Source organism: Alosa pseudoharengus, unplaced genomic scaffold (genome assembly GCF_046254945.1).
Source record: "Alosa pseudoharengus isolate Yale_2024_CS ecotype anadromous, Long Island Sound unplaced genomic scaffold, YU_APseudo_1.1 YU_APseudo_1.1_scf_24, whole genome shotgun sequence".
Classification (NCBI taxonomy): Eukaryota; Metazoa; Chordata; class Actinopteri; order Clupeiformes; family Clupeidae; genus Alosa; species Alosa pseudoharengus.
The window spans coordinates 14,269,005-14,289,467 of NW_027468689.1; the positions used below are offsets into that span (position 1 = coordinate 14,269,005).

Here is a 20,463-nt window from a genome sequence, read left to right on the forward strand (position 1 = left end):
CAGAAACAACGCATCAGAGATCAATACAGGAATAACCCTGCTTTTAGCATGAGACAAAATAGAGCTGTGAAAGCAATCTTTAAGACACATCAAAGCCAAGATCCTACATTTCGCTCTCTACACTGCATGGTACACGGACGACACTTTAAATTGAGACAAACCAGAGACCTCAAAGCTCTACACACCATAAGGTGTAGCAACCGTATCAAGGACAAATACAGAAGGATTGTGGGATCTAATATTGGACAGGTCAGGATGGAAAATGTGTCTAATCCACTAATGAGAAAAGCTCAATCATTGTTTGAGTTGAATGTGCGACAAGGACCTACATATATTTGTACTGTATGTCACAGATGTTTATTTGCTAAACAGGTAAGACAATGTCAGTCCTCAACCTATTCTAAAGACCCTGAGCTTACATCCATGTGCTTAACTGGAAGTTATATACATCATTGTGAAGACAGCTGCACAGATCAAGGACAGTGTATGTTACCTGAAAGAAAAGAGTGGATTTGTCATAGCTGCCATGAAAACCTAAAGTCTGGTCGTCTGCCATCTATAGCAGTAGCAAATAATCTTGAACTTGACCCCACACCAGATGAGTTACAAGGACTAAATGTACTTGAAAGACATGTCATTGCCAAGTTCATACCTTTTGCAAAGATCATCTCGCTTCCAAAGGGACAACAACGTGTGCATGGAGCAGTAGTGTGTGTTCCTAGTGAAGTTGAAGAGACAGTTCAATCTTTACCCAGACCACCATCTGAATCCCAAATTCTGAGGGTGAAGTTGAAGAGGCGTCTACGTTACAAAGGTCATTTTCAGTTTCAGAATCTGGACATGATAAAAGTTCAAACTGCCTTACTAAAGCTAAAGGATATCCATTCAGAATATAGGGAAATCTCTTTGCGGGAGGATGCAGAGGATGACTACCTTGAAACAACAGAATTTGCACCTACAGAGAATAATGATGAAGATTCTAACAATGAAAATGAAGAACAATGTCTAGAGGGTGGATCTGAGGCTGATGAACAACCTATTGAACAGGAGGAGGGTGTTGCACAACAGGATGCTAGCAATCAAAATGAAGAGCAGTGTCCAGATGATGAATGTCAGGCTGATGAACAGGCTGATGAACAACCTGTTGAACAGGATGAAGGTGTGGCACAACAACACGCGATGGCTTTTGATTCATGTCTTCAGCCAGCTGATGTTGGTCAAGAATTGTTATCATTTGGAGACAATATTTACTCAATTGCACCTGCAGAAGGCAATCGACCACTCAACTTTTTCAAGACACCCAAATTGGAGTCTATGGCATTTCCAGTGCAATTCTGCTCAGGCAGGAACACATTGGATAAACCTGACCGCCCGGCAAAGATTTCCCCAAGCAGATATTTCAATGCAAGGCTGTTCAGCGCTGACAATCGTCTTTCAATGGACACGAATTACATTTTCTCTGCCCAATTTGTCACTGAGATGCATCTTGCCATGTCAAGCATGTCAATACAGCTACGCAAAGGCAAAGTGTTTACCAAAGATGGACGAAGAATAACTACATCTTTGCTGAAAGATCAGAATGAAGTGCAGAAACTTATTCGACATGGAGAAGCCACAAGATTCATGCAGCCATTAAGAGGAACTCCTGCATTTTGGGAAAAAACAATGAAGAACCTCTTTGCATGTTTGAGACAATTGGGACTGCCAACATTCTTTTGCACTTTCAGTGCTGCTGAGATGAGGTGGCCAGAAATAATTGAAGCCATCAAGAAGCAACAAGGAGAAACTGTAACCACTTCTGACTTGGATTGGACAACTAAATGCGACATCTTGCGAAGTAACCCTGTGACTGTCATCAGAATGTTTGAAAAGAGGGTGAAGGCCCTGATGAGAGATCTGATTTTGTCACCTGCTCAACCCATTGGTGAAGTGGAGGACATGTTTTACAGAGTGGAATTTCAAGCAAGGGGATCAGCTCACATCCATTGTCTGTTTTGGATTAAAGACGCACCAAAGTTTGATGATGCTCCTGACGAAACAATTTGTGAATTTATCGATAAATACATATCATGTCAACTGCCTGATGAAACAGTGGATCCTGAACTACACAAAATTGTGAAGGAAGTGCAATCTCACAGCAGAAACCACACCAAATCATGCAAAAAGGAAAGAAGCATTGCCGCTTTGGATTTCCCAAGCCTCCAGTGAATTCTACTCTTATAACAAGACCCTGTCCACCTAGACCAGATGAACCAAACCAAAAACAGCAAGCAAAAACCAAGCTGAAAATCTGTTTGGGATTTGTTGCATGATCCAGCAGCTTCATTCAGAACTACAGAAGACATCCTTGCACAGTGCAACATGACCTATGAAGAATTCTCCTGTTACATAGAGTCAATGACAGAAAATAGTGCTGTGATGATGAGGCGTGATCCCAAAGACTGCTGGGTTAATGGCTATAATCCACATTTGCTTAGAGCAGCCATCACCAAATGGCGGACCGCGGTCCGAGTCCGGACCGTGACGTGATCCTATCCGGACCCAGACCATAATAGCCTAATTTAGATTTTCACGTAAGATTTCAAAGCTGCGCTAAATGTTTCGTTGGTTAGGATAACAGCATTTAGCCTACTTCAGGAACCATCATTTCGCTTGCTGCTACAAATTTGTGAATTCTGATAAAGTCGAGTCAGTGAGTAAAGTAGCCTATGGGGAAGAGACTGATAGCCTGAAACGAGCGAGGAGAGTCATTCCAACAATCAGATGGATATCTAAGTTAACGATAGGCTAAGTAAGTTATTTTCAAATCATCGATTGCTCAAAGAGGAGAAAGCCAGCGAGAACAGAGCTTTATATAACGATACGGGGGAAACACCGCGCAAAACTGTCACGTCCTGTAACGCCAACTAAATATGGATGTGACAGTTTTGCGCGGAATTGCCCTGGACCTCTTCTATTCTAAGACAGGCGATTTTAAGCGCCAATTTGAAGCACCTCTACTAGACAAAGCATATATTTTGAACAAGCATAGGGTAGGCTAGGTCCATTCAACAGTGAAGTGAGACCACAGAATATTCTACGATTTAAGAAGGCAATATGATTGATCCACCACAATCTAGTTAAGCCTACATGCATTCACTGCCCAACAACGTGATATTCCTGGGTTTCCAGAATTTCGGGTCATAACATAAAAAAAAAAAACTAAAAAAATTAAATTAAACTTGCTGATTAATGGGTGTGGAATATCCATCCTTGTCTCAGCTCAAATTTTATTTTAAGTTCGGGTCAACATAAAAAAAAACTAAAAATATTAAATTAAACTTGCTGATTAATGGGTGTGGAATATCCATCCTTGTCTCAGCTCAAATTTTATTTTAAGTTCATCCTTGTCTCAGCTCAAATTTTATTTTTAGTTTTTTTTTATGTTGACCCGAAGATCTTAAAAATAGCCAAGGCTACTCAGTTCCCCAATTAGGCTACTCTTATCTTGCCTTATTTCTCCTCATTTCGAATGTTCTCTTTTAGGCTACTTATTTTATTTCACATTAAACATTAGGCCTAGGCCTACAATCTTCTATTTCTTGAATTTCCCCTTGGGGATCAATAAAGTATCTATCTATCTATCTATCTATCTACAACTATAGTTGCTATAGGCTCCATCCATCCATCCTAATATTATACATACATACATATACATAGCCTAAACACGCACGTTAAACATTATGATGCTCTGGACCTTTGCTTGAGGGAATTTTCCGTAACTGGACCTCGCTGAAGATTAATTGAATACCCCTGGCTTAGAGCATGGAATGCCAACATGGACATCCAGTATATCCTGAATCCCTACAGCTGCATCATGTACATGCTGTCCTACATTACCAAAGCTGAGCATGAGATGAGTGAATACCTCAAATCCATTGTGCAGGATTCAAGCCATCAAAATGCCTCTGACATGGAGCAAATGAAACAGATCATGCAAGCGTATTCAAAAAACCGAGAGGTCAGTGTTCAAGAAGCTGTCACTCGTGTCTGCAGCTTGAAACTCAAGTCTTGCTCGCGCAATGTTATTTTCATTCCAACAGATGACAATGCATTGAAGATGAGCCTACCAATGAAACATCGATACAAGAGATCCTGATTCAGACAATGTATGGATGACCGGATTATCTGAAAAGTATAAAGCTAGGCCTGCAACAGCTGAATTTGAAAGTATGTGCATGGCTGACTTTGCATCTACGTACAGACTTGTCTATGGCAGACAGAGAAATGGCAAACATGTCATACCACTTCAAGACAATATGGGACATATTCAGAAGAGAACAAAAGGCAAACCTGCAGTTATCAGGTACGCACGCTTTTCAGAACAAAAACATCCTGAGAAAAACTATGGAACTTTACTGAAGATTTTCCTCCCATACAGGACTGAATGTTAACTCAAAATTCCGCCATTTCATACTTACCAATGTTTCTACAACAGTGCATGTGTCAAGCTCACGGGTACAGACTTGGTGACACCTGTTTTCAAAATTGTGGAAGAAAACCGGTTACGGTATGAAAAAGAAAATGATGCCATAGAACGTGCCATTGAGGACTTTGCAGAAAACGGACCCATTGAGGACGCATGGGCCAATTTTGCTCCAAACACAGAGCTCCTTCGAATTGAAGCTGTTTCAGAACGCCAACCAATTGACCCAACAGAAAATAATGAGCAAGACGATGTACCAGAATACAGCAGAGATTCTGTGGCTAGAACAGCAGTACCTCTCATGGAATGCCCAGTACTAAGCTCCAGGGAGCAGCGAGAAATGTACCAAAACCTAAACCAAACACAAGCATCTGTGTTTTACAAAATAAGAGACTGGACTTAAAAATGCGTAAATGGACAAAAACCTGACCAGTTCTTTTATTTTGTTACTGGTGGAGCTGGCACTGGTAAGTCTCATTTGATTAAGTGCATCTACAATGAAGCGACAAAAAATTTGAGAAGATTGCCCACAATGCATGAAGAAGATGATGTATCAAGACCAACAGTTCTGCTGACATCTTTCACAGGAACTGCAGCATATAACATCTCTGGAAACACATTGCATTCAATATTGAAACTCCCAAGGAGTCTTAAACCACCATATCTAGGACTTGGCAATTCTTTGGATGAGATAAGGATCATTCTGTCACATCTGCAAATTATAGTTATCGATGAAGTGTCAATGGTGTCAAAAGACATATTTGCATATGTGGACCAAAGATTTCAGCAGATTAAAGGCAACAAGAAACCCTTCGGAGGTATTTCTGTTTTATGTGTGGGCGATTTCTTCCAACTCTCCCCTGTTGGAAGGTCAAAGGCACTGTATTTTTTTGAAAACAACACAGTCGATATTTGGAAAGACCACTTCCAAATTATCACACTCACAGAAATTATGAGGCAGAAGGAGGATGCTGCATTTGCTGAAATGCTCAACAGGCTTCGCATTAAGAAGAAAAAGGAGCCATTACTGGAATGTGACAGAGCACTACTGGCTACACGCACATTTTCCAGAAAAAGAGGACTGCCCTACAGATGTGCTACACATATTTCCAACTAACAAGGAGGTGGATGAACACAACAATGAGGTCCTGGCTGTCCTCAATCCCAACATAATCCGTGTCGATGCACAGGACTATGTGAAAGATGACCGAACAGGACATATGATAAAGCAGGCAGCTCCTTGTCAAGGAAGCAAAGAAGATATGCCAGATACATTGTTGTTGTCAGAAGGTGCACGTATTGTGATTACAAAGAATTTGGATACAATGGATGGCTTAGTTAACGGGACCTTTGGAAAAATCTCAAAAATCATCAGCAAGATGGACAAAGATGGCAAGCCACATGTTGATTTAATCGGACTGCAGTTGGATAACCCCACTGCTGGACTCGAGACGCAATCAATCCCCAGGAAATGATGACAATGCTGTTTATATTGAGAGAGTGGAAGAACGTAGCAAGAAAAAGGGACTGGTGCGTTTTCAGTTCCCTTTGAAGCTGGCATATTCTTGTACAGCTCATAAAGTACAAGGAATGACTTCTACGTCAGCTGTTGTGTCTCTGAAACGAGTTTTTGAAGCTGGCATGGCTTATGTAGCTCTCAGCAGAACCACATCTTTGCAAGGCCTACACATCATTGACTTTAATGAAAAGATGATTTACTGCAATGAAGAAGTTTTGAACACACTGGAGAGCATGCCAAAAGCAGACATCGACACCATCATGCCACTTTTGATGCATACAAAGACTGCTGCCAACGGAAGTCTTACTGTGATCCACCACAACATCGAAGGACTACGTTGCCATGTTGACGTCATGAAAAAACATCATGAAATCTGTCTGGGAGACATTTTGTGCTTCACTGAAACCCATATGTTTGGATCAGCTGTGCCAGAAGAACTACAACTACCAGGATACAACATGTACAGGAGGAACAGGCAGGTGTCATATAGCACCTTTCCACAACTGGCAAGACAAAAGGGTGGTGGTGTTGCAATATATGCAAAAACTCACATATGTGCCCAAGCAGTGCAATATATAGTTGGAGTCACTGACTTGGAGTTTCTTGCTCTGAAACTCACAGACCCAGTGTGGGCTGTAGTTGCTGCTATATACAGACCACCAAACTACAAAATGACAGATTTCCTATCAAATCTAAAGAATCTTTTGGATGGTGTTGAAATGATGGACCAGGACCATGTAATTATCTGTGGTGATTTCAACGAAGATCTCATGTCATCAAACACGAAGCCTATAAATGATTTATTCACAAGTCGAAGATACACACAACTAGTACAGGGACCAACAACTGAGAAAAACACAAAACTAGACCTCATATTCACCTCTCATACGCAAAAATGCATATCATCAGCAGTTCTGCATTCATATTACAGCTACCATAGACCTGTGTATGCTATATTTAAGGAGTAATTTCACTATTGATCTGGAATGGAAACATTACTGATTTCACCTTTTTTCTCTCTTATCTTTCTTACCTCACACCTTACCTCACAAACACACCCACACACCCTTTTTCTCCTCCACACACACACAACAGACACCATCCTCACCCACACACCCTATTACTCCTCCACACATACCACACCCCCAACATACCCCCTCCCCACACACACAGTACACCCTACTCCCCCACACACACACAACACCACCCCCCAAACCCCTTTCATCACCCCCACCCCACACACATTCACCATTTCATCACTCTCCTCCCACACCATAATGACTCACCCCACACACCGACCGACACCCTACCCCCTCGTACAACAACCCCCACCACCTAATTCCCATACACACAGACCTTTTCATAACCCCCCCTCACCATACACACACATACACACTCCATTGCCCCACCCCCCACTCAATCACACAACATACCCCCTCCCCACACACACAGCACATCCTTCTCCCCCACACACCCTATTACTCCTCCACACATACACAACTCTCCCCCACCCCAAAAAACACACAAACAACATACCCCCTCCCCACACACACAGCACACCCTTCTCCCCCACACCCGATTACTCCTCCACACATACACCCCCCCCCCAAACACATCATACCCCCTCCCCACAAACACATCACACCCTTGTCCCCTACACACCCTATTACTCCTCCACACATATACCCCCCCCCCCACCACCAAAACACACTCACACCACACCCTTCTCCCCCACACACGATTACTACTCCACACAGCCCCTCCCCCCACACACAATACACCCTCCTCCCACACACACAAACACCCCACCCCCCATACACAGGTACCCAACCTAACCCCCATACACACAGACCTTTACATAGCCCCCCCCCCCACCATACACACACATACACACTCCATTACCCCACCTCCCACTCAAACACACAACATACCCCCTCCCCCCACACACAGCACATCCTTCTCCCCCACCCCAAAAACACACAAACAACATACCCCCTCCCCACACACACAGCACACCCTTCTCCCCCACACCCGATTACTCCTCCACACATACACCCCCCCCCCAAACACACACACACAACATACCCCCTCCCCACACACATAGTACACCCTTCTCCCACACCAACTTCCACACACTCATCAATACACCAACATCCTTAAAAAATCTTTCATCACCCCACCCCCAAACACACACCATTTCATCACCCCCCCCCACACACACCCATTACCTCCCCCCACACACACACCAACACCTCACCCGCACACACACACTCAACACCTCACCCACACAGGCACACTCCCCTCCCTCACACATCCCATGAATCCCCTAATAAATGACAAATGCATTACCCCCTCCTTCCTTCAACCAACACACACAAACCATTACACACACACACTCACTTACCATTACACCATACCCTCCCAAAAACACACACATAGCCACACCATGCCCCAACCAAACACACAATATACCCCCTCTCCACACCATACACAGGTACACCCATCACCCCCACACACGCCATTACTACGGTGGCTGACAGGTGCAAACAACGTGCAACTTATGACAACAGATGCAAATCAACAAAACACATGCAAATAGATAAAGCACAACCAACTGAAAAAAACATCTTCATCTTCATTTGACAAAACGTGCACATCATTTAGAGAACGCGCTGCAAATTCAGACAGCCTACAAAATTCACAACATAAAGGAAGTGTTACCGGGGGACACTTAAAAGTGATGAACACCTCTGAAAAGTGGCTAATGGGTGTGACAACAACAGCTCCTGTTTAAAGAAATCTGTCTTGAAATGTAAGTATTTGGATTTATCTTAACATTTTAAAGGCACTTAAGTGATGAACACCTCTCCTTTACTGTCTGTATGTATGTAGTTTGCCACCTATTCAGAGATGTTCAACACTTTTAAGTGCCCCCCGGAAACACTTCCATTGTGTGGTGATTTTTTTTGTAGCACGTTTCTGAATTGCGTGTTGTGAATTGGCAGCTCATTTCTGAAATGTTTTCTGAATTTGCAGCGCGTTTTCTAAATGATGTGCACATGTTGTCAAATGAAGACGAAAATGTTTTCTTAAGTTGTTCATGTTTTGTCTATTTACACGTGTTTTATCTATTTGCACATGTTTTGTTGATTTGCATCTGTTGTCATAAATTGCACGTCATTTGCACCTGTCAGCCACCATACATTACCCCTCACACACACACACCAACCCCTCACACACACACCAACACCACACAGGCACACCATTTCATCACCCCCCCCACACACACACACCATATCATTCCCAATTTTATCATCCCCTCCCACACACCTCATTACGCCCACAACACACACACCATCCTCCTCCTCCACAACAAACAACCTCAATCCACAAAACAATGTCTTGAAACAGCCACATATCCAGTGACAAATCATTGCTGATTGGATCTCATGCGGCCACAGCAACAAAGTACAATGTCACGGACAAAGCCTCCTCCTCCACAACCAACAGCCTCAATCCACAAAACAGTGTCTTGAAATAGCCACACATCCAGTGACAAATCATTGCTGATTGGATCTCATGCGGCCACAGCAACAAAGCACAAAGTCATGTATCAAGCCTCCTCTTCCACAACCAACAGCCTCAATCCACAAAACAGTCTCTTGAAACAGTCACACATCCAGTGACAAACGTGACAAATCGTTGCTGACTGGATCTCATGCGGCCACAGCAACAAAGCACAATGTCACGGATCAAGCCTTCTCCACAACCAACAACCTCAATGAACAAAACAATCTCTCTTGAAACAGCCACACATCCAGTAACAAACGTGACAAATCGTTGCTGATTGGATCTCATGCGGCCACAGCAACAAAGTACAATGTCACGGACAAAGCCTCCTCCTCCACAACCAACAACCTCAATCCACAAAACAGTGTCTTGAAATAGCCACACATCCAGTGACAAATCATTGCTGATTGGATCTCATGCGGCCACAGCAACAAAGCACAAAGTCATGTATCAAGCCTCCTCTTCCACAACCAACAGCCTCAATCCACAAAACAGTCTCTTGAAACAGTCACACATCCAGTGACAAACGTGACAAATCGTTGCTGACTGGATCTCATGCGGCCACAGCAACAAAGCACAATGTCGCGGATCAAGCCTTCTCCACAACCAACAACCTCAATGAACAAAACAATCTCTCTTGAAACAGCCACACATCCAGTAACAAACGTGACAAATCGTTGCTGATTGGATCTCATGCGGCCACAGCAACAAAGCACAAAGTCACGGACCAAACCTCCTCCTCCACAACCAACAACCTCAATCCACAAAACAGTGTCTTGAAACAGCCACACATCCAGTGACAAATCGTTGCTGACTGGATCTCATACGGCCACAGCAACAAATCACAAAGTCACGGACCAAACCTCCTCCACAACCAACAGCCTCAATGAACAAAACAGTCTCTTTTGAAACAGCCAGACATTTAGTGACAAATTGTTGCTGATTGGATCTCATGCGGCCACAGCAACAAAGCACAATGTCAGATGAATGGATATCCTTCATCAGCAGCCAGAGCAATGAAAAGGAATCACTTTATAAAATGTATGTGAATGACCAGACTAACTTGTCACATGTGTGATGTGTTCATCAATTTATATTTTTTACAATTTTTACTCATAATTATAACACTATACTGACTGTAAATTGCTGCATGCCTTTTCCTGTTAATTATTTGTTGCATGGCTTTTTTATGTTTGTCCTGTTTCAAATATATATGTCTTTGTCAATAATAACATATAAAACAAAAACACTAAAAAAAGGAAAAGTTAATTTTCCCCACTAACATAACTTTTTGTCTTTTCTTACTAACACCCCACTAACATAACCTCTACCTTGATTACATATGTTCAATATGTAATGTAAATTATTTGTTGCATGACTTTTTTATGTTTGTCCTTGACAAATATGTATGTCTTTGTCAATAATTACATAAAAAACAAAAACACTAAAAGGGAATGTTCATTTTCCCCACTAACACTAATTTGTTCTCTTGTCTTACTAACACCCCACTAATTACCCATACCTTGATAACATATGTTCAATGTAAAAATGTAAATTATTGTATTCCTTTTCTTATGTCTGTCCTTGACAATTATGTATGTCTTGGTCATATCTTACTAACACATTGTCTTGCTAACACCCCACTCGTGACCTGTACCTTGACGTGGTGAGTGGGCTTTCAACTGAACAGGTCTGTCTTTCTCTGCAAAGTAATGTGTTTACCTCTGTAATATTTTTATGGTATTAACACATTTCTTTAGTGTAGTGTATTAACTAGTGTATTAACACAATTTGTATCTGTCTGTGTGAGATTAAAATCTTTAGTTAAGGAACTTAAAAATGGACTGATGACAACATTTTCTCTGGATCTGGGTGAGTTTTGTGTTATCTTATTGGATACAATAAATAAAGACTGTCAACTTGCCAAGATAAACCATGCCATTGGCACTTGTATATATTGCACACATGACTCTTATATACAAAACTGTTAACCTTTTTGTCCAATCTTTAAAAATGAAGTATTTTGGAAATTCTCAGATCAAGCAGACTTCAACACACCCTAATACGCTACTTGCTCACATTTATCAACCGCGCCAGAGCAAGCACACTTTTGCAGTTCCTCCGGAAATGCACTCTAGTTGACAAATACCGTTCAGCACAATGATTCATGCCCAATTAATTTCCCCTGTTAAAGTGTTCGCCTTTGTTACACTATTTGGTTTCGTGATGTAGCCTATGATAAACACCAAATGGCCAAATATGTGACTCAGCTAATGTTATATAGGCTATACAATTTCCCCTCTTAAAGACAAGCTGGTGTAGCTTATTAGACTAGGCTACTATTAAAATGCACTGACGGTAGCATTGGCTATGTGTAAAGTAAGCTATCGCATGATTTCATGCACGTAAGTTCATGCATCTGTCAAGTTCGCACAGGGCCTCGCACCCCCTTGCGACGGCCCTGCAGCTCCTCCTAAGACAGCGAGGAAAAAGTTAAAATATGCGATAAACCCGGGAAAAGTTTACAGGTTTGTTTCGGTCCCGGTGATTATTTGTGAAATTGTGCAAACGACAGCCTTTTCAAGGCATTTCAAGGAAGGAGTCGTAGCATGCAAGCTCCCAAATTGACCCAGTAGCCTACAGAAGGCATCAATAGCCTAAATTGTTGGGACTGGGTAGGGTCATGCGTTTTTTCTCAATCACTTTGGAGGGTCATATAAAAATGTCTTGCTGGCGAGGGAGGGTCTTTTTGACTAACGCTTCCAAAACTCCTCCGGTAGCCCCTGAACAGTCCCTAATTGATTATAGCCTGTAGGCCTACACCAGCAATTGTTGAACATTTACCTGTACAGGACATTGACAGTAGCCCAGCCTAACAAGCAGATGTTGCAAAAGACATCAAAAGACGCAATTAATCAGAAATAAATAATGTAATCTGCATCGCTTAATTTAACAAACTGCAAGCAACAAGAGGGTTGAGTTCGCTGTGAGGCCAAACCCAAGAGCAGAGCCTATCTGTTAAGGCACTTGATAGGCTATAACGAGCTGTGTGCGCCTGGAAAGACAATAAAAGATGCTTTCTGAATAGCACAGCGAAGACGGCTCTTTTCTTCCCATACCCTCCCCCCACTTCCTGTAGCCTACCATTATGACTTGTTGCCGTTTTGGGACATTAAGCCTTTTCACGTTAAGCCCCCCTCCCCCACCCCCTTCTTTCACAAGCAGTGGGGGAGCGCGGGGCACAAAGTAACACTTTTTGGTAGACAAAGAAGGGTTCTCCGCGCTTCTGTCGTTTGACCACAATCCGGTGCATCCAGGCCAGGACAGATATTTTAGAGCAGGGGTGTCAAACTCATTTTCATAGAGGGCCACATCATTGAATTTATAGGTTACTGAGGGCCACATAATCGGCGAACATGTGCATGGTGCAACCATAAAATCGGTATTGCAGTATGGCTTAGAGTTCTCAACGGGCCTGAAAATTACAACCCGACCCGACCCGGCCCGTGGCTTTTAAAGCCCGACCCGATCTAACCCGACACATCAACATGAATTATCTGCCCGAACCCGGCCCGACGTAAAACATAGGCTACGTTTCGACTGTTAAACTCTGACTTTATTTAGGTGAAGATTCAACACATAGCGTGACAATTTAGCCTACTTAAAACAGTGATTTTCTCCTCTTCTGGCGTATCGTGACGGAAGAACCATGCCAACTTTGGATGCGGTTATCTTAGCGATAGCCTACTTTTTGCAATACCCTCGATATACATATACAAGCGACTGGTTTCGCCTTGCAGGGTCACATATTTCATCAGCACCTTGCATTTTGAGCATTGCACATAACCTGTAGAATTTCCATCAGAATCCAGCACCACTCCAAACACTTTCCAGACCTCTGATTTTCCCACTCCTGTAGTAGCGACTGTGAATTCACCTGTGGCAAGTTTAGCCTACTTTTCACCAACTCCATCTTCTTCTCCAGGCTAAAGGCGTGCACACAGCGGCAGGTCTGCCCCTGCCCCTCATGATGCACATTGCACGCAGCAGCAGACTTTCTTTACGGTGAACAGCAGCTTTTTTGTTTTCACTGAGCAGAAAAGATTAAGCCCGAGGTCCGACCCGCCCGAGTCATTGCTTATATTTTCGACCCGAACCTGCGGGTCCCGTCGGGTTTGTCGGGCCGACCCGACCCGCTGAGAACTCTAGTATGGCTTATTCAAAATTGGTGTGAAATAATGGTCCTAACCACTTTAAAACAGTGTGGCTGAAATAAAAAACAAAAAGCCTACAACAGTAACATTTTCAAATGCAACTTCTAGGCCTACAGTATTAGTTAACAACTGATGCTACAACAATATGCATTCATGGACTGACATTGATGAGAATAAACTGCAGTCAATAATGTGCATAACAATGTCCATAACACATATCACCACTAAAATTAACTGTGGCTAAGAAAGGTACTGTGTGTGTGTGTGTGTGTGTGTGTGTGTGAGAGAGAGAGAGAGCGCTATGGTACGTACACCCACCCACCGCACCCCCGCAAAAACAAATTCACACGTGTACAATATTTGTCCGTTTCCCGGTTTTAGGTCCGTGCATTGCAAAAAAAGTAGCCTACATAGCATAACAATATGGATCCGGCTTCGGATCAGACAACAGGTCAAAAATCAGATGCTTCTGCGTCTTACTACGTTAACGTTTGAACAGCAAAAAGACATTTTGCAAATGGAAATGGAACAAAAGCGAAAGAGAGAGAGGGAGAACGCCGCCTTCAGGGAACCGTACACGTCCAGTGGCTGGAGCACATGGGTGGTGTGTGCTGGCAGGCACACCACCTCGATTCTGTTGGCCCGACAGAAGTCGACCACCCCCTCCCCAACATGGGTCTTGTGTTGGTCCATGAAGAGGAGGAGGGGCTGCTCCTGCCGGGCGTACTTCACAAAGTGCCCCAGCCACTTCACGAACAGGTCACTGTCCATATAGCCTCACGCCGTAGAGTGCGTTGGTGGGCCCCTCCAGGCTGTAGGCCGTGCTGGGGAGGCACCCCTGAAAGATGATAAACGGGGGCACGCTCTCCTCAGCGGCGTTCGCGCAGCAGTGGACGGTGACATGGTCCCTGGTAGTCACCTGCTGCGAGTACACGTGCCTCTGGCCTTTACGGCACAGGACAGGCTGCCTGGAGTGGCCCTTGTCTCCAAAGCCCGTCTCGTCGCAGTTGTAGATCTGCGCTGGGGTCCCGCCGACCCCATGCTGCTTGTAAAGGGCCTGGCAGATGCGGAAGAGCTCGTCCCCCCGCGCCACCGTGGCCCCATGGACCTCTCCCTATTCAGGGCTCCTAACAACAATTCTCGTCAGCACTGATTCCCTGGTACGTTGACATTTGTCAAAGAGCAACCATTTGGATTCAATAGTTGTCTATTACAGACACGGTTAACATATGATGACTTTGGTTCCAAAACGCTATATCTCCATTTAAGAAAACATTAAAAAGGCATGTTATTTAATTGTGTATTTCAGGTATGCAGTTCTGTTGTTTTAATTGAGTAAAGATACATCAAATAACAATACCTAATTACAATTCAAATGAAATTACTTGGGAAACAAAATTTTACAACTAGTTTTATGAAAATTCTTTAAAATGGAGGATATATCGTTTTGGAACCAAACTCTTCATATACTGAACAAACGTATGCAAGAGTGGGCTAACTGCTTTATAAAAACTACCTCAATAGGATGTGGATTGTTACAGTATGAGCTGTCACTGGTTCACTGAAAACACGAAAATACAAGAAATGGTTCTTCTACGGAACTGTACACACTACTAAATTACAAGAATTTGCTCTGCAATTGTGCCATGTTTTTATATATATATATATATATATATCAGGGAAGGACCTGTCTGAAGGACATCGCTGTGCCTACCATTTTCTCGTTCTCCGCAGAAGGACAGCCAGAAGGAGACTGGATAAGTGCTTACGAGGAGGTAAGTATTGCTTGTGTTGAAAATAGCAGTGGCATAGTGGAAGGTGTAAGTAGCGATGAAGGGGTAGACAGTTGTTTTGCTGCCGATCAGAGCAATGTCATGATGGAAGACACATCTGAACAGGATTTTGCTGTTCAGGATGGCATTCAGGATGTCATTGCTCTGACAGCAAATGTGTGTGGCAATGACAGGCAGGCAACAGACCACTCTTACGCCTCTCTCGGTGATCACCAGTACATGTCTCCTAGAACGCTAAAAAGAAAGGCCTCTGCTGCACAACAACAGCTAGGTGCAGCTCGCAAGAAACTGAGGTTGAAAGCCCAGCAGACAAGGAGACTGAAGGCAAGAGTTTCTTCTCTGAAGAGCACACTAACTGTGCTTCAGAAGAAACTTCTTATTTCAACAGACTGTGCCTCTCTCCTTGGTAGCCTTGGAAGATGTTCCTAGAGAGATCTTCGTCAGATTACAGATGAAGAAAAAGTCAGTGTTTTCTGAAAGCATGAAGCAATTTGGCACAACACTGCACTTTTACTCTGCCAAGGCTTATGATTACGTCAGGGAGAAATTGCACTTAGCTTTGCCGCATCCTCAAACCATCAGGAACTGGTACAGTAGCATCTCCTGCAGATCCTGGATTCACTGTTGCTTCATTCACAGCTCTAAGAAGCCATGTTGTTGAGCAGAAGAAAGCAGGGAAAGACACAGTATGCGCGTTGATGATGGATGAAATGTACATTCATAAGCAAACTGAGTTTGGAGGTGACCAAGTGCACGGCTATGTTGACATCGGTGCCGGGGAGATGGAGAATGTTGTGGCAACACAAGCATTGGTCCTCATGGTAGTTGCCATCAACGAGTCTTGGAAGATCCCTGTTGCTTACTTTCTCACCAACAGCATGACCGGTGCAGAGAGAGCAAACATCATCCGAGAGAGTCTCGTTAGACTTCATGCGATCGGAGTTAGGGTGGTTTCATTGACCAGCGATGGACCCTCCCAAAACTTTGCGATGATCAAGGAGCTTGGTGCCAGTCTTGACATCATGGACATGAGACCCTACTTTTTCCATCCCGAGGATAGCACACAAAAAATCCATGTGCTCTTGGATCCATGTCACATGCTCAAGTTTCTTCGGAATATCTACTCCACAGCAGAGGTACTAGTAAGAGAAGATGGTCAGCAGATCAAATGGCAGTACATCGAGGAGCTTCACAAGCTTCAAGAGAAGGAGGGCTTGCGTCTTGGGAACAAGCTCAGAATGGCGCATATTGAGTGGCGGAATCAGAAGATGAAGGTCAATCTTGCAGCCCAGCTCTTCAGCAGCAGTGTGGCTGATGCCCTTGAGTATTGTGAGCAGGAGCTGAAGTATCCCCAGTTCATCAGCTGTGCAGCCATGGTTCACTTCCTGCGCACAATTGATGCAGCCTTTGATGTCTTAAACAGCCGCAATCCACTCGGCAAAGGATTCAAAGCACCAATTAAGCCTGCAACGAAACATCGAGCCAAGGGTATATTAGAAGAAGCGGAATCACTTCTCCGTGGGCTTCAAGTGCGACAAAAAGGAACCCTTGTACATTTACATCGTACACAGAAAAAAACACCTATGGTTTCATTGCTTGTTGTAGAAGTGTGATGGGTGTATATGAAGACCTGGTTGAGCAGCCAGCTGCCCCATGCAGATACCTCCTGACATACAAACTTAGTCAGGACCACTTGGAGCTGTTCTCAGCGATCAGATCGCGTGGTGGTCACAACAACCCTAATGTAAGACAGTTTTGTAGAGCATACAAGCGACTTCTTGTCAGGCATCAGGTGAAGAAGGGCACAGGCAACTGTCTCCTCCGTGACACCACCATCCTTGATTCAACACCTGCAGCCATGAACATCGCAGTGGATGTGGAGCCTGTAGAAGTTCTTGTACCAGAGGATGACACTCTCTCTCACCTTCCTGATGTTGACAGTCTGTCTGAGTACAAGGGAGCTGCAATAGCATACATTGCAGGTTTCATTGTGAAGAAGATGAAGCAGAAGGTCACTTGCATGCCATGCTCACAAGCATTAAACACAGATGATGTGGTCAAGTCAGTTTTATTTGTATAGCGCATTTAACGTGCACAGAGTGCAACCCAAAGCGCTCCACATATAAGATAGGGGTCGACCAATTATCGGCCTGGCCGATTATTAGGGCCGATATTTAGCATTTTTATAATAATTGGTATCGGTCATTTTTTCTGTGGTAGCGCCCCCCCTCCTCCAGAACACTGCATAGGTGCACTGGAACAATCCTTCACTGTAAAACCGAACAGTACAAGTAAAACAATGTTTTTGATTTGTAAACACTCAAAAATGAAAAAAAGTTAATAGTACTCTAATCGTCTGTGTTACTTGAACAAATTTGAACTTTTAAGTTGACAGCACTCATCCGCTTTAAGTAATTTGAAAAAATAGAAAGCGTGGGAAAAACGCAAATTGTAGCAAATTTGTAGGCGGATCTTCTGCCATACGTGGACCTTGTGTACAGCACCAACGCCGAGTAACAAGCGACGCCGCCAACGGTCGACCACCAGATGACAAGAGACGAGAACAAGAGCAGTGAAAATAGACAACGAGAGAGGAGACGACGAGAAGAGAGAAAAACCGCAATTAAACGTAAGTGGAAAAGTGAGGTGCATGTTGACCCTAAAGCACGTCCTTTATCATATTGTTTAAAAACCCGAATGTTTGAAAATATTGTCTTAGGCTACGTGACGTAACTTTATCCGGTTAGAACTAGCTAGCACTAGCAGCTAAGAATTTGGCTGCTGTATGCCAGCACTTGCTGGATCAGCCAGCGATCTAACTCAATTTGCCAATGTGAGTACTAAAAATATGAACTAATTAACCCCCGTTAGCACTATTTAACACAATAGCTTGGAAGTGCAAACTTTGTGGTGCACTGCTTGATAACAGGGCACAGGTCCTGCAACATTATCGTTTACAGCATGTTAGCAATGTTTCCTCCATTAACGTTAGTCCACTGTCATGTTACTGACTGTCTGCACATTTAAGTCAGTAGCCTAAATTCATTTGACACGGTCACACACAGTTCATGCTCAGTCAGAATGTGTATTATTCGCATGTCAGCTGTGTAGTTGAAAACAACCATTTAATGTGCAAACTGTTCTCGGCCATTTAAGGATGCATTTAAAGTGGCATTTAAAGCGACATCATGAGATGGTGGATTGTCCTAATAGAGATTGTCAGTATGTTCAAATGTGTATTCGTCCTTCAATTCACAGATTCAGAAGTTGATGCAAACAACATTGGCATTGAGAAGGAAGGAGATCATATCAGACGTCCTTCCCCGCAGACATAGCCTATTGGTTCCCTATTGGTTCGGTGGTGGCCTGCAATCATGTTGGAATCCCAGGTAAGCATTTCTTTTGTACAAATACTTGGAATAGATTCATTTCATGTGTGGTTCTGACCAAATGTGTTTTAAATCTTTACACTTACCCCCCTATTTTGAGTTTTTGCTCGAAATTGCACACCGCCTACTAACAATGGCCCTGTTTCCACATACTAAGAGTGCTTGACCCCCTTTGAAAGCAGAGGTCTTGTAGATTACAACTCCTCCATGGACTTAAGATAAAAAGAATGCTTTGGTTTCAGAAGCTGTACTATCAAAGAAAGGTAATCCTATTGAATTGCATTTTGTAGTTATTAACTGGCTTGTTTTCTCATGCAGGGATCCTCAGATGTAAATATCCGACGTGCTGTGGCGCTCCGTGGCCTTCCTTTCTACCTCCATGAGGATGATGCCACTTTTCTAAAGACATGGGATGTAAGTAAGTATGTTTTCTATTGACATGACAGTTAAAGCGTAACTGTGGCATTAAGCGACCCATGGCCTGTTGTTTCGAGGTCAACGCATGCTATTAGAATGAAAAACAATGAGAAAATTGAGTATACAACATAAAGCAAATACTGGTCCAGCAGCTTAAATGGGTGGTTCAGGATTTTGGACATAGGACCTAATTTCCAAGTTAGCAAGTGTGTTATTTATCAGTGGAGACCGTTTTTAACACGTTTCACCCAGTCCTCGTCTATTCAGGCGTTATATTTATTTGCCTCGGTGTACTATGGAGTGGGTAAGACTGTTTTTAGTGGCAGGCTTACACATACTGTTGACTCGCGCCAGCCTAGCACCTGCGAACTCTGCAACTAGAAGGACTGGATGAAACGTGTTGAAAACGGTCTCCAACTTGTGTTTTTATCTTGGATCTTGGCACAAGGGATTATAACACCTAATCCTGTGTATTAATGTAATATCACACTTGGTAACTTGGAAATGAGGTCCTATGTCCAAAATCCTGAACCACCCCTTTAAACTAACCTAACAAGGCATTTGAACTGAACTGAAACTAAAGCCAAATTCCCTGGTAGGTTATCAATAGCTGCTGGGCCACTACTCAGTCTATGTTGCACCAATTTTTTTAATTCTTTTAATTTTATTCTTACGAACAGCCGTGACCTCGAACAACAGGGCTATGTGTCGAATAACGCTGGAGTTACATTTCAAGCTTTTGTTTTTCTGTTTGTTTTTTCACCAAGAAACTCCAGGGAAGTTACTTAGTATTATTTCAAGTAATTATTTCAATAATGCAACTGCCCTGGAAAAGTTTGAAGATAAAATGTTAAACTTAATATGACATGGTATCACTTGACATGTAATGCCTATTAGATATTCAATTAACACACAATTGTTCTTTGTTCATTTCTTCAGGTCTCTCAATCGGAGTTCCCAGATATTGAGGACCTTACTGTTGAACTCATTCTGATCAGCACGAACAGTGCAAATGCATCCCTCTGCCCAAAGAAGACTCCTGTTGTTTTGGATTGAAATGATTGTTGAATTTCCTAGCATTGGTCAGGCATTTGTC

General features: G+C 43.2%; 1 long non-coding RNA gene across 1 annotated transcript; it reads left to right on the forward strand.

Moving 5' to 3' along the window:
* Nucleotides 1-18,084: 18,084 nt before the first annotated feature.
* On the forward strand, nucleotides 18,085-20,132 carry LOC143141947 (uncharacterized). The gene is made up of 3 exons (XR_012990839.1): nucleotides 18,085-18,190; nucleotides 18,820-18,950; nucleotides 19,269-20,132. It is a non-coding gene; the product is annotated as an uncharacterized LOC143141947 (long non-coding RNA).
* Nucleotides 20,133-20,463: the final 331 nt, after the last annotated feature.